The sequence below is a fragment of the Papio anubis genome, chromosome 5 (assembly GCF_008728515.1).
Source record: "Papio anubis isolate 15944 chromosome 5, Panubis1.0, whole genome shotgun sequence".
Taxonomy (NCBI): Eukaryota; Metazoa; Chordata; class Mammalia; order Primates; family Cercopithecidae; genus Papio; species Papio anubis.
The window spans coordinates 166,594,042-166,608,148 of record NC_044980.1 but is presented as its reverse complement, the minus strand read 5'-3'; positions in this window follow the sequence as shown (position 1 = coordinate 166,608,148).

The following is a 14,107-nucleotide window of genomic DNA, read 5'->3' as shown; positions in this document are numbered from 1 at the left end:
CTTGAGCAGCCTGGAGCATCAGCCACGTGAATCTGGGAGCCTCGGGGAGAACACAGAGCCCTTGGCTGCTGGAAGGTTCCAGTATGCCCTTGGCCTGGCAGGTGGTGGTGATGGAGCCATGATCCCCAAGAGACACAGGGCTGAGGGGACAGGGATGTGAGGCCCAACCTCGTTAGGCACTGGCCAGCTGGGTTATTTGGGCAAGCCCTTTACCCTCTCTCTCTCCTTTTTCCCGTTTTTTTTTTTTTTGTTTTTTTTTTTTAGATGTAGTCTCCCTCTGTCACCCAGGCTGGAGTGCAGTGGTGCGATCTCGGCTCACTGTAACCTCCACGACCCAGGTTCAAGCGGTTCTCCTGCCTCAGCCTCCCGAGTAGCTGGGATTACAAGGATGAGCCACCACACCCCACTTATTTTTGTATTTTTAGTAGAGATCAGGTTTCACCATGTTGGCCAGGCTGGTCTTGAACTCCTAACCTCAGGTGATCCGCCGGCCTTGGCCTCCCAAAGTGCTGGGATTACAGGTGTGAGCCACCGCGCCCAGCCGCTTTCCTTTTCTGAGCCTCCAGTGTCTTCAGATGTAAACTCAGGAGAACTGAGTTGTGAGGATGAATCAAAATAAGGTGTATATTCAGCATCTGGCACACAGCGAGAGATAGTTGTCCATTCAGGACATAACCTGTGAGGTGCATATTGTAATTTCTTTACATTTAAACTACAAAATGAGTTTCCCACTAGCTGCTGTTCCCGCCCCCCACCCCTTTGTCAGGGAGTCTTGCTCTTGGGGCTGGAATCCAGTGGCAGGGCTGGAGTCCAGTGATGCAATCTTAGCTCATTGCAATCTCTGCCTCCCATGTTTAAGCGACTCACCTGCCTCAACCTCCGGAGACTGCAGGTGTGCACCACCACACCCAGCTAATTTTTGGCTTAGCTAATTTTTGTATTTTTAGTAGAAATAAGGTTTTGCTATGTTGGTCAAGCTGGTCTTGACCTCCTGGGCTCAAGCAATCTGCCAGCCTTGGCCTCCCAAAATGCTGAGATTAGAGGCGTGAACCACTGCGCCCACCTGACCATCTCTTTAAATTCATGTACCATTTTATGCCAGAGGAACTGGGACTCCAAAATGTGAAGTTACTTCCCCAAAGTAATAGGCAGTGACAGAGACATACTTTCTTAAACATTTGTTATTGAATTATATGCAGAAAGCTGCACAAATCATCACTATGGAGATGGCTGAATCTTTACACAGTGAATATACTTGTGTAAGATCCATCAAGGTTAAGAAATGGTGCACCGCAGAAACACCTCATGTCCTCACCCAGTCACCATCCTTTTCCTTTTTTTGGTTTCAGATGTCATCAGTGGCCAGATGCCAGTAATACCAGGACTTTGGGAGGCTGAGGAGGGCGCTTCAGCTATAGAGGTCAAGGCTGCAGTGAGCCCTGATCACACCACATCACTCCCCCCTGGGCGATGCAGCAAGACCCTTTCTCCAAAAAAAAAAAAAAAAAGTCGTCAGTTAGGTTTATCCATTTCATTTAGTTTTTTTTGTTTGTTTTTTTTTTTGAGACGGAGTCTCGCTGTCGCCCAAGCTGGAGTGCAGTGGCGCGATCTCGGCTCACTGCAACCTCCACCTCCCAGGTTCATGCCATTCTCCTGCCTCAGCCTCCTGAGTAGCTGGTACTGTAGGCACCTGCCACCACGCCCGGCTAATTTTTTGTATTTTTTAGTAGAGACAGGTTTCACCACGATAGCCAGGATGGTCTCCATCTCCTGACCTCATGATCCGCCTGCCTTAGCCTCCCAAAGTGCTGGGATTACAGTCGTGAGCCACCGCGCCTGGCCCTAATTTACTTTTTTCACTCAAGTTATGTCAGTGAGATACATGTTATTGTGAAACCGAGAGCTAACCTGAATAAACTCACAAAACTTAACCTGCCTTGCTTGCTTTACATTGCTTGCTTCTGGTTCTTAAAACGAGGTGGGCAGATCACTTGAGGTCAGGAGTTCAAGATCAGACTGGCCAACATGGTGAAACCCCATCTCTACTAAAAATACAAAAATTAGTCGGCGTGGTAGTGGGCACCTGTAATCCAAGCTACTCGGAAGGCCAAGGTGGGAGAATTGCTTAACCCCAGGAGGCAGAAGTTGCAGTGAGCCAAGATCATGCCACTGCACTCCAGCCTGAGTGACAGAGCAAGACTCTGTCTCAAAAAAGAACAACAACAACCAAAAAAAAAGAAAAACAAAAAAAAAACTAATGCTAGCTATGACCTGAGTCCATGGATGAGAAAGAAAAAAAAAAAAAATCCCACTATTAAGTCATGTAGCCAAACAATACATAACTAAACTCCTACAAGCTTCCTTATAGATAACATCTCTGGATGTTGGTCGCTATAGTAACAGGTGCTTAAAGGTTGTTTTTCAGGAACTGGAAGGTAGCTCTTGGTCATTTCCAGTAGGTTAAGACCACCAGCCCTTCAACTGGGCCTGCATGGATGCCCGAAGAATGACCTTTTGATGTCAGAGGCCCAAAAACCTCACCCTCAGATCACGCCAATGCAGCCATTTTCTGCACACGTGTGAAGAATGATGTAGCTTGATTACACTCTTGCAGAAACCCCAATTACCTCACCTTTCCTCCCTACCAATCATCTTTCCCCACACTTTAAACCACCCTGCTTTCTATTCCTTAAATACCCTCAAGCCCTGTATTTGGGGAGGTGGATTTCAGGTTTGTTCTCCTGTCTTCTCACACAGTAGCCTTGCAAATGAAATCTTTTCTCCCTTGCAAAACCCATCACCTCAGTGATTGGCTTGCTGCCTGAGGGCAGAATGAACTTGGTTAGTTAACAACTGTAGAAGTTTGCATATCATTTGACTGTGTCACCATTTTTTATCCTTTCCACTTATTGATGGACATTTAGTTGTTTCCAGTTTGGTTCATTATTAGTGTGGCTAAGAAGAATCTCATACATACCTTTTGTGGAAACAGGTTATAGGCTAGATATGTTAGTGTGGAGTTGCTTAGGGTGTTCATACGTCCAGCTATAGGTGCTGCTGACAAAACAGGTATCCAAAATGGTTGTACCAATTTACACTCCTCCAGCCAAGTATGAGGGTTCCACTTGCTCCGCTTGTTCACCCCCACTTGGCATTGTCGTCTTCATTTTAGCTATTCTCATGGATATGTGTATTAGGGTTTTCCAGAGAAGCAGAAGCAAAAGACTGTATGTGTGTGAGAGAGAGAGAGACTACAAGGTACATCAGCAAACTCAGAGATCTAGGGAAGAGTTGATGCTGCAGTTCCAGTCTAAAGGTCCTCTGCTGGCAGAATTCCCCCCTCTTCAAGTGAGCCCAGTCTTTTTCTTCCAGGCTGATATGGTTTGGCTGTGTCCCCACCCAGTCTCGTCTTGAATTGTTGTTCCCATGATCCCCATGTTGTGGGAGAGACCCAGTGGGAAGTAATTCAACTGTGGGGGAAGTTATCCCCATGTTGCTTTTCTCATGATAGTGAGTGAGTTCTCACAAGATCTGATGGTTTTATCAGGTCCTCTTCCACCTTCTGCTCAGCATTTCTCTTTGCTGCTGTAATGTGAAGAAGGACATGTTTGCTTCTGCTTCCACCATGATTGTAAGTTTTCTGAGGCCTCTCCAGCCGTGCCAAACGGTGAGTCAATTAAACCTCTTTCTTTTACAAATTACGCAGTCTTGGATATGTCTTTATGAGCAGTATGAGAATGGACTAATACACAGGCCTTCCAATGATTGGATGAGGCTCACACATATTATGGAGGGTAATCTGCTTTACTCCAAGTCTACTAGCTTAAATGTTAATCTCACTAAGAAAAAAGAAATACCTCACAGAAACACACATCACTGTCTCGTTAGGGTTGGTAACTGGCACTTTGCTTTGTCTGTCTGAGAAGGTCATGGTTCCCTGTTTGCTGTTGTTCGTTGTGGATGTGCATCCATGTCTTTGCATGAAAGGTTATATTTTCCAGTCTTCACATCCAGCTTGTTTTTGTCTTTCTAGGGTATGTTTGCTTAGAGATTCTTTGCAGTCCACCTGTTGAATCCCGTTTCCACTAGGACACTGCCGCCTTTTCCACACTAGATGGCCCCTTAAGCCCAGGTTTGCCTCACTTTCACAAGCATTAGTAGCGCTGCCAGACTTGGATGGAGGGTGATGGGTCCCAAATGAAACACCCCAGCCATGTGGGAAGGCTGGGAGGGGGTCGTGCCCAGGGACCTGTGGAGCATGCCTCTCACAGGGTGGTGCTGCTGGAGAGCCACTGAACTGCCATCCTCCCCTCTTAGTCTCAAGCTGCCCTCAAGGGTTTTTCTCCCTTCAGGCACTCATGCCACTTCCTATGGGTTGATGCAGGAACCCAGGATAATGTGAAAGCTGGCATCTACTTCACCAGTGGAGCAAAAGTTCATGATGTGAGTGTCCACATGCTGTTCGGTTCATCTGAGTGGCAGCTGCAGATTAATCCTGCCTTCTATCTGCCATTTTCCCCCAGTAGGTATTTTTCTATGTGTCCTATAATAATATTGACAATAACTCTGATCAACATATTCTACAAAATATTCTGAAGAAATTCTGAAAGAGAAAACAGCAAAATGATTCTCAGGGCAATTTTCTGTGTGGTGACTGGCAGCTTGGGGCACAGTCATCAAGGATAAAGAAGCCCATTTCTCTTACCCTCCAGTTGGAGGTTTCTTCACTTCTCTGTGGCCTTGGGGATCATTTCTGCTTCATGTTTGAGTTCTAGGATATTGTTGGTGATAACCTTTGCACGGATATTGGTTTTAATTTTCTGTGGGGCAGAGGGAAGCCAGATTGCTTCTACTCTGCCATTTTGGTGACTCGACTCTCAACTTTTCTTCCTTTCTATGTTTTATGTAAGCACATATAGAGTTTTTGGTAATTTTATAGTATATTCTAAGCATCATGAGACATCAGTATTACTACTGTTGTATACGGTCAGGCTTCATTTAGGTTTACTGATATATTTACTCTTTCCATTGCTTTTCATTCATTTTTTTTTTCATTTCATTCATTTTAAACTGTATATGTATGTGTGTGTGTGTATACATACATACATATATATATATATGTATATATATATATTTCTGCTGAGTATTGAACTCGTGTTGCCAAGTATTTTCTTTCAGCACTTTGAAGATATTCTGTTGTCTTCTTGTTTCTGGTATTGCTTTTGAGAAGTCAGCTATTAGTCATATTACTGCCCTTTTCAAAGTAATGTGTCTTTTTTCCTCTGCATATTTTTCAGATTTTCTTTTTTCATTGCTTTTCAACAGTTTCACCATGAAGTGACTAGGTGTGGAGTTTTTGTCTTTACTGTGTTTGGGTTTATTGGTGCTTCTTGAATATGCAACTTGATAGCACTTGTCAGCTTTGATAAATTCTAGGCCATTTTTCTTCAGCTATTGCCTCTGTTCCATTCTTTGTCTTCTTTTCTGAGACTCCACTACACATACGTTAAATATTTTTACTCTGCTTCATAGATGTCTTCTGCTCTTCTGTAGTTTCCACACTTCTTTCTCTTAATCTTCTGTCTGATTATTTTCTACTGATTTATATACCAGTTCACTAATCTTCTCTTCAGCACTATCTAATCTGCTATTAAACCCTCTATTAAGTTCTTTTGTTTTGTTATGTTTTTGAGACAGGGTCTCACTCTGTCTCCTAGGCTGGCATGATCATGGCTCACCACAACCTTGAACTCCTGGGCTCAAGTAACCCTCCAATCCTGCCTCCTGTGTAGTGGGACCACAGGCATGTGCCACCATACCTGGCTTAATTTTTGATTTTTTGTAGAAACAGGGTTTCACTTTGTTGCCAGGTTTGAACTCCTAGGCTCAAGTGGTCTCCTGCCTTTGCCTCCCAAAGTGCTGGGATTACAGGTGTGAGCCACCACACCTAGCCTAAGTTCTTAATTTCAGTTATATGTCCCACTGCTGGAATTTCCATTTCCATTTTGCTAAGTTTCTTTTTTTTTTTTTTTTTTTTTTTTTGAGACAGAGTCTCACTCTGTCGCCCAAGCTGGAGTGCAGTGGCACGATCTCAGCTCACTGCAAGCTCCACCTCCCGGGTTCATGCCATTCTCCTGTCTCAGCTTCCCCAACAGCTGGGACTACAGGCCCCCCGCCACCACGCCCAGCTAATTTTTTCGTATTTTTAGTAGAGATGGGGTTTCACCGTGTTAGCCAGGATGGTCTCAATCTCCTGACCTTGTGATTTGCCTGCCTCGGCCTCCCAAAGTGCTGGGATTACAGGCATGAGCCACCGTGCCTGGCCCACTTTGCTGAGTTTCTTATTCATAATTCCTTCAGAATATTTTCTAGAATATATTGATCAGAGTTATTGTCAATACTATTATGGGACACACAGAAGAAGACCTACTGGGGAAAAAATGACAAGTAGGAGGCAGAACTAACTTGCAGCTCCCACTTAGATGAACAGAGCAGCATGTGGAGACTCACATCATGAACTTTTGCTCCAAGAACTACTGCAGGAACATACCAGGAAAACAGAATTCACAGATCCTTTGAAAGAAGCGCTTGCTGCTGCAAACTCTGTGAGACGGCTGAAAAGCTGTGAGTGCCCAACGTGTGAGAGGGGGAAAGTCCACCTCCAGACACACATCCTCACCGGGAAACCTGGAAATCCAGATCTCAGGAAAAGGATATAACCTTACCTAGAGCTGGAATGAGTTTAGGGAGCTGAGCAAAACTTAAAAGTAGAAGCAGCAGCAGAAAGAGCCCTCAAGGTACTCCTGGTTCCCCGGGAAGCCATTTCTGACTTTCTCTCATGGGGTCCTTGGGGAGGGCTGCCAGTGGAATTGGGGAAGGACCACAGGGAGAAGGAAACTTCCAGCTGAACTTTGTTATACTTTCGACCAAGCATGAATTTTCCAGGGCAGAATCAAGCAGGGAGGAGGAGGGCGAATGGGAAGTGCAGATAGGAGCACAGAAGCTGCAGCAAGCAGAGAGGGGTAAAGCCTCAAAGCCCTGCTTGTTTTCTTAGCAGAGAGGCTTGCAGTCTGGGGTAAGATATCAGCCCTGCTCACTGGCCGCCTGGATATAAACTTTGTGTGTTGTTGGTGGGGCAGGCAGGGAGTGACACTGGCCTTGCTGACTGCATGGGAGCTGAGTGAGGCCTGTCATGGCCAGCTTTCCCTGACTTCCCTGGCAACCTGGATGATGCAGTGGAGGCAGCCATAATCCCCCTGGGAACATAACTCCATTGGCCTGAGACCTACACCCAATCCCCACAGCAGCCACAGCAAGCCCCTGCCCAAGAAGAGCTCAGACACGCAGGCCCTGCCCCCACCTGATCGTCTTTCTCTACTCACCCTGGTAGCTGAAGACAAAAGACCTTAACTTGTGGGATCTCTTTGACCCCGCCCATTGCCTGAGAAAGCCGAATACTTATCCAGGTGACTTGAGGGCAAGCTTGCATTCCCCTATGCCACCTCCTGGCTGGTAGTCAAGCAACTCATGCTGTTATGGCAACTCATAAAAACCCTTCTCCAAGAAGAGAGAAGACAACAGCTAATTCTACTGTCTGCAACATACTGGATAACCAGAGGTCTTGAGTCTGTCCATGTGACAACTTCACTGCTAATACAACCAGCATTCAAGAGGGCTAGCACACTAAACGAAACTACAGCTAAGGATCCTCACCAAGGACCCTCACCAGAGCAGGAGCTGGTATCCACAGCTGAGAGACCTGAAGACGGATCACATCACGGGACTCTTTGCAGACACTGAGCCTGGCAGCTCAGCTGAGTGGCTAGACCCAGAAGAGCAAAAACAATTACTGCAGTGTGGCTCTCGGAAAGCCCCATCCCTAGGGGAGAGAATACCACATTAAGGGCCCGTGGGACAGAAGAGTCTGAACAGCAGTCCTTGAACCCCATATCTTTCCTCTGACATAGTCTATCCAAGTAAGAAGGAACCAGAAAAACAATTCTGGTCATATGACAAAACAAGGTTTTTTAATGCCCCCCAAAGATCACACTAACTCACCTGCAATGGATCCAAACCAAGAAGAAATCTCTGAATTGCCAGAAAAAGAATTCAGAAGGTCAATTACTGAGCTACTCAAGGAGGCACCAAAGAAAGGTGAAAAATAACTTAAAATTTTTTTAAATAAATAATACAGGACATGGATTTTTAAAACTCCAGGGAAATAAACAGCATAAATAAAAAACAATCACAACGTCTGGAAATGAAAGACACAGAGAAATGCAAAATCCACTGGAAAGTCTCAACATAGAATCAAACAAGTAGGAGAAAGAACTTCAGAACTTGAAGACAGGGCTTTCAAATTAACCCAATCTGACAAAGAGAAAGAAAAAAGAATTTTTAAAAAATGGACAAAGCCTCCAAGAAGTTTGAGCTGATGTTAAATGACCAAATCTAAGAATAATTGGTGGTTCCAAGGAAGAAGAGTAATCTGCAAGTTTGGAAAACATGTTTGAGGGAATAATCAAGGAAAACTTCCCTGGCCTTGCCAGGGATCTAGACATCCAAATACAAGAAGCTTAAAGAACACTTGGGAAATTCATCACAAAAAGATCACATAGGCACATAATCATCAGGTTATCTAAAGTCATGATGAAGGAAATAATCTTAAGTGTTGTGAGGCAAAAAGCATCAGGTAGCCTACAAAGGGAAGCCTATCGGATTAACAGCAGATTTCTCAGCAGAAACCCTACAAGCTAGAAAGGATTGGGGTCCTTCCTATCTTTAGCCTCCTTAAACAAAACAAATATCAGCCAAGAATTTTGTATCCAGCAAAACTAAGCTTCATAAATGAAGGAAAAGTATTTCTCAGACAAACAAATGCAGGGAGAATTTGCTACTACCAAGCCAGCAGTACAAGAAATACAAAAAGGAGTTATAAATCTTGAAACAAAACCTCAAAATATGCCAAAATAGAACCTACTTAAAGCATAAATCTCACAGGGCCTATAAACAGTAACACAAAGAAAAACCAAGGTATTCAGGCAACAACTAGCATAATGAATAGAATAGTACCTCACACCCCCATATTAACATTGAATGTAAATGGCTTAAATGCTCCACTTAAAAGATACAAAATGGCAGAATGGGTAAGAATTCACCAACCAAGTATCTTCTGTCTTCAAGAGACTCACCTAATACATAAGGACTCATATAAACCTAAGGTAAAGGAGTGGAAAAAGATATTCCATGCAAATGGACACCAAAAGTGAGCAGGAGTAGCTATTCTTTTAGACAAAACAGACTTAAACAGTTAAAAAAGACAAAGAGGGAAATTATATACTAATAAAAGGACTAGTCCAAAAGGAAAATATCACAATTCTAGATATATATGCACCTAACACTGGAGCTCCCAAATTTATAAACAATTACTACTAGACCTAAGAAATGAGACAGACGGCAACACAACAATAGTGGGAGACTTGAATACTCCACTGACAGCACTAGACAGGTCATCAAGACAAAAAGTCACCAAAGAAACAACAGACTTAAACTATACCCTAGAACAAATGGACTTAACAGATATTTACAGAACATTCTTTCCAACAGCTGCAGAATATATATTATATTCATCAGCACATGGAACATTCTTCAGAATAGCCCATATGATTGCCCACAAAATGAGTCTCAATAAATTTAAGAAAGTCAAAATTATATCAAGTACTCTCTCAGACCACAGTGAAATAAAATTAGAAACTCCAAAGGGAACCCTCAAAACCATGCAAATACATGGAAATTAAATAATCTGCTCCTGAATGATCACTGAGTCAACAGTCAAATGAAGATAGAAATTAAACATTTTTTTGCACTGAATGCTAATAGTGACACAACCTATGAAATTGTCTGGGACTACAGCAAAAGTGGTGCTAAGAGGAAAGTTCTTAGCATTAAATGCCTACATCAAAAAGTCTGAAAGGGCACAAATAGACAATCTAAGGTCACCTCAAGGAACTATAGAAACAAGAACAAACTAAACCCAAACCCAGCAGAAGAAAAGAAATAACAAAAATCAGAGCACAACTACATGAAATTGAAACCAAAAAAATACAATAGATAAATGAAACAAAAAGCTGGTTCTTTGAAAAGATAAACAAAATTGATAGACCATTAGTGACATTAACCAAGAAGAGAGAAGATCCAGATAAGTTCAATTAGAAAAGAAGCAAATGATATTACAGCCTATACCACAGAAATACAAAAGATCATTCAAGGCTACTATGAACACCTTTACATGCACAAACTAGAAAACCTAGAGGAGATGGATAAATTCCTGGAATATACAACCCTACTAGATTAAACCAGGAGGAAATAAAAACTCTGAACAGGCCGGGCGCACTGGCTCATGCCTGTAATCCCTGCACTTTGAGAGGCCAAGTCAGGCGGATCACTTGAGGTCAGGAGTTCAAGACCAGCCTGGCCAACATGACTAAACCCTGTCTCTACTAAATATACAAAAAATAGCCAGGCATGGTGGCAGGTGCATGTAATCCTAGCTACTTGGGAGGCTGAGGCAGGAGAATCACTTGAACCTGGGAGGCAGAGGTTGCAGTGAGCCAAGATGGCACCACTGCACTCCAGCCCGGGGGACAGAGTGAGACTGTCTAAAACAAACAAACAAAAAAAATGAACAGACTAATAACAAGCAGAAAAATTGAAATGGTAATTTTAAAATGGCCAAGAAAAACAACAAAAAGTCCAGGAGCAGATAGTTTCACAGCTGAATTCTATCAGACATTCAAAGAAGAATTGGTACCAATACTATTGACACTTCCAAAACATAGAGAAAGAGGGAATGCTCCCTAAATCATTCTATGAGGCCAGTATTACCCTAACACCAAGACCAGAAAAGGACATAGTAAAAAAAGAAAACTACAGACCAATATTCCTGATAAGCATAAATGCAAAAATCCTCAACAAAATACTAGCTAACCAAATCCAACAACATATCAACATGATAATCCACCATGATCAAGTGGGTTTCATACCAGGGATGCAGGGATAGTTTAACATACACAAGTCAATAAATGTGATGCACCACATAAACAGAATTAAAAACAAAAATCACACCATCATCTCAATAGACACAGAAAAAGCATTTGACAAAATCCAGCATCACTTTGTGATTAAAACCCTCATCAACACTGACATAGAAGGGACATACCTTAAGGTAATAAAAGCCATCTATGACAAACTTACAGCCAACATTATACTGAATGGGGGGAAGTTGAAAGCATTCCCCCTAAGACCTGGAACAAGACAAGGATGCCCACTTTCACCACTTGTATTCAACATAGTACTAGAAGTCCTAGCCAGAGCAATCAGACAAGAGAAAGAAATAAAGGGCACACAAATTGGTAAAGAAGAAATCAAATTGTCACTGTTTGCTAATGATATGATCATATACCTAGAAAACCCTAAAGACTCATCCAACAAGAACCTAGATCTGATAAATGAATTCAGTAAAGTTTAAGGATATAAAACCAATGTACACAATTTAATAGCACCGCTATACACCAACAGCAACCAAGCTGAGAATCAGAACAAGAACTCAACCCCTTTTACAATTGCTGTAAAAAATAAGTAAAAAATACTTAGGAATACACCAAGGAGGCGAAAGACCTCTACGAGGAAAACTACAAAATGCTACTGAAAGAAATCATAGATGGCACAAACAAATGGAAACACATCACATGCTCATGGATGAGTAGAATCAATATTGTGAAAATGACCATACTGCCAAATTCAATGCAATTCCCATCAAAATACCATCATCATTCTTCACAGAACTAGAAAAAGCAATCCTAAAATTCATATGGGACAAAAAATATATATATATCTGGAGGCATCACATTACCCGACTTCAAGCTATACTATAAGCGTATCGTCACCAAAACAGTATGGTACTGGTAAAAAAAATAGGCACATAGACCAACAGAACAGAATAGAGAACTCAGAAATAAAGTCGAATACAGCCCAGCTGATCTTTGACAAAGCAAACAAAAACATAAAGTGGGGAAAGGACACCCTATTCAACAAATGATGCTGGGATAATTGGCAAGCCACATGTAGAAGAAGGAAACTGGATGCTCATCTCTCACCTTATGCAAAAATCAACTCAAGATGGATCAAGGACTTAAATCTAAGACCTGAAACCATAAATATTCTAGAAGATAACATTGGAAAAAACCCTGCTAGACATTAGCTTAAGCAAAGACTTCATGACCAAGAACCCTAAAACAAATGCATCAAAGATAAATAGATGGTACTTAAGTAAACTAAAAAGAAATAATCAGCAGAGTACACAGACAACCCACAGAGTGGCAGAAAATCTTTACAATCTATACTTCCAACAAAGGACTAATATCTGGAATCTACAAGCAACTCAATTCAGCAAGAAAAAATAAACAAATAATCCCATCAAAAAGTGGACTAAGGACATGAAGAAACAATTGTCAAAAGAAGATGCACAAATGGCCAACAAACATGAAAACATGCTCAACATCACTAGTGATCAGGGAACTGCAAATCAAAACCACAGTGCGATACCACTGTAGTCCTGCAAGAATGGCCATAATTTAAAAATAAATAATGTTGCTGTGGATGTGGTGAAAAGGAAACCGTTTTACATTGCTGATGGGAATGTGAACTAGTACAACCACTATGGAAAACAGTGTGGTGATTTCTTAAAGAACCAAAAGTAGATCTACCATTTGATCCAGCAATCCCACTACTGTATATTTTCCCAAAAGAAAAGAAGTCATTTTATTAAAAAAAAAAAAAAAAAAAAAGACACTTGCACATGCATGTTTATAGGCATACAATTTGCAACTGCAAAAATATGGAACCAGTCCAAATGTCCATTCAACAATGAGTGGATAAAGAAAATGTGGAATATATATATACCATGGAATGCTACTCAGCCATAAAAAGGAATAAAATAATGGCATTCACGGCAACCTGGATGGAGTTGGAGACCATTATTCTAAGTGAAGTAACTCAGGAATGGAAAACCAAACATTACATATTCTCACTTAGAAATTGGAGCTAAATTGTGAGGACGGAGGCATAACGATGATACAGTGCACTTTGGTAACTCAGGGGAAAGGGTGGGAGTGAGGGTGAGGGATAAACTACTACACATTGGGTAGTCTACTGCACTGCTCCGGGGGTAGCAGCAACAGTGTACACTGCTTGGGTGATGGATGCACCAAAATCTCAGAAATCACCACTAAAGCACTTATTCATGTAACCAAACACCACCTGTTCCCCAAAAAACTATTGAAATTTAAAAAATACCATTATGATAACTGAAGCCGTTTGTTTCTCTTATTTTTTAGTCATTGGATTTTGAATTCTGGTGTGCTGGAAAATTCTTTAAAATCAAATACCAGATGGTGTGTAATAAAAATTGTAGAGATTATTTGAAGCTCCAGATAATGTTACCGTTCTCCAGAGAGAATTTACTTTTGTTTCTAGTGGGCAGTTGAGGTAGAGGAAGTTCATCTTAATTCCCTATCTGGGATCAAGCTGATTTACAGCTGGGTTCAGACTTTACGAAGGCTAATGTATGTCTTGTTTGGTCTGACTCTCTAGACTCTAGCTCTTAAATGCCCCAATTTAAAGTCCAGGGTGTTTATCAGGGCCCTCTCTGGCCCTGGTCTTATTTTTGTCCCTCACACCCCATGAGGCCACCTGCAGCTCAGCGTCTTAGTCTCTAGGCTGCCACTCACAATCAGCCAATGTCTGGAGGAGAAGTCATGCTGAATATTGCATCACCCTGGTGCTTGTCTTCTGCCTAGACTTGTGCACCACCCGCCTCACGGTTTTACCACCTCAGTAGCTCTTCAGTCCTTTTGAGTATATATTTTTATAAATATAAAATATCTATTTTTTAATCTAGTGTTCTTTTTTATCTTGGTAGGAGAGACATCAAATCTGATATAACTCTTGGTAGGAGAGACATCAAATCTGATATAACTCTTTCCCTTTAGAAGAATAGGGAAGGAGGAGATGTAGGGAACAGAGGAAACTGAGGCTACTGTGCCTTAAA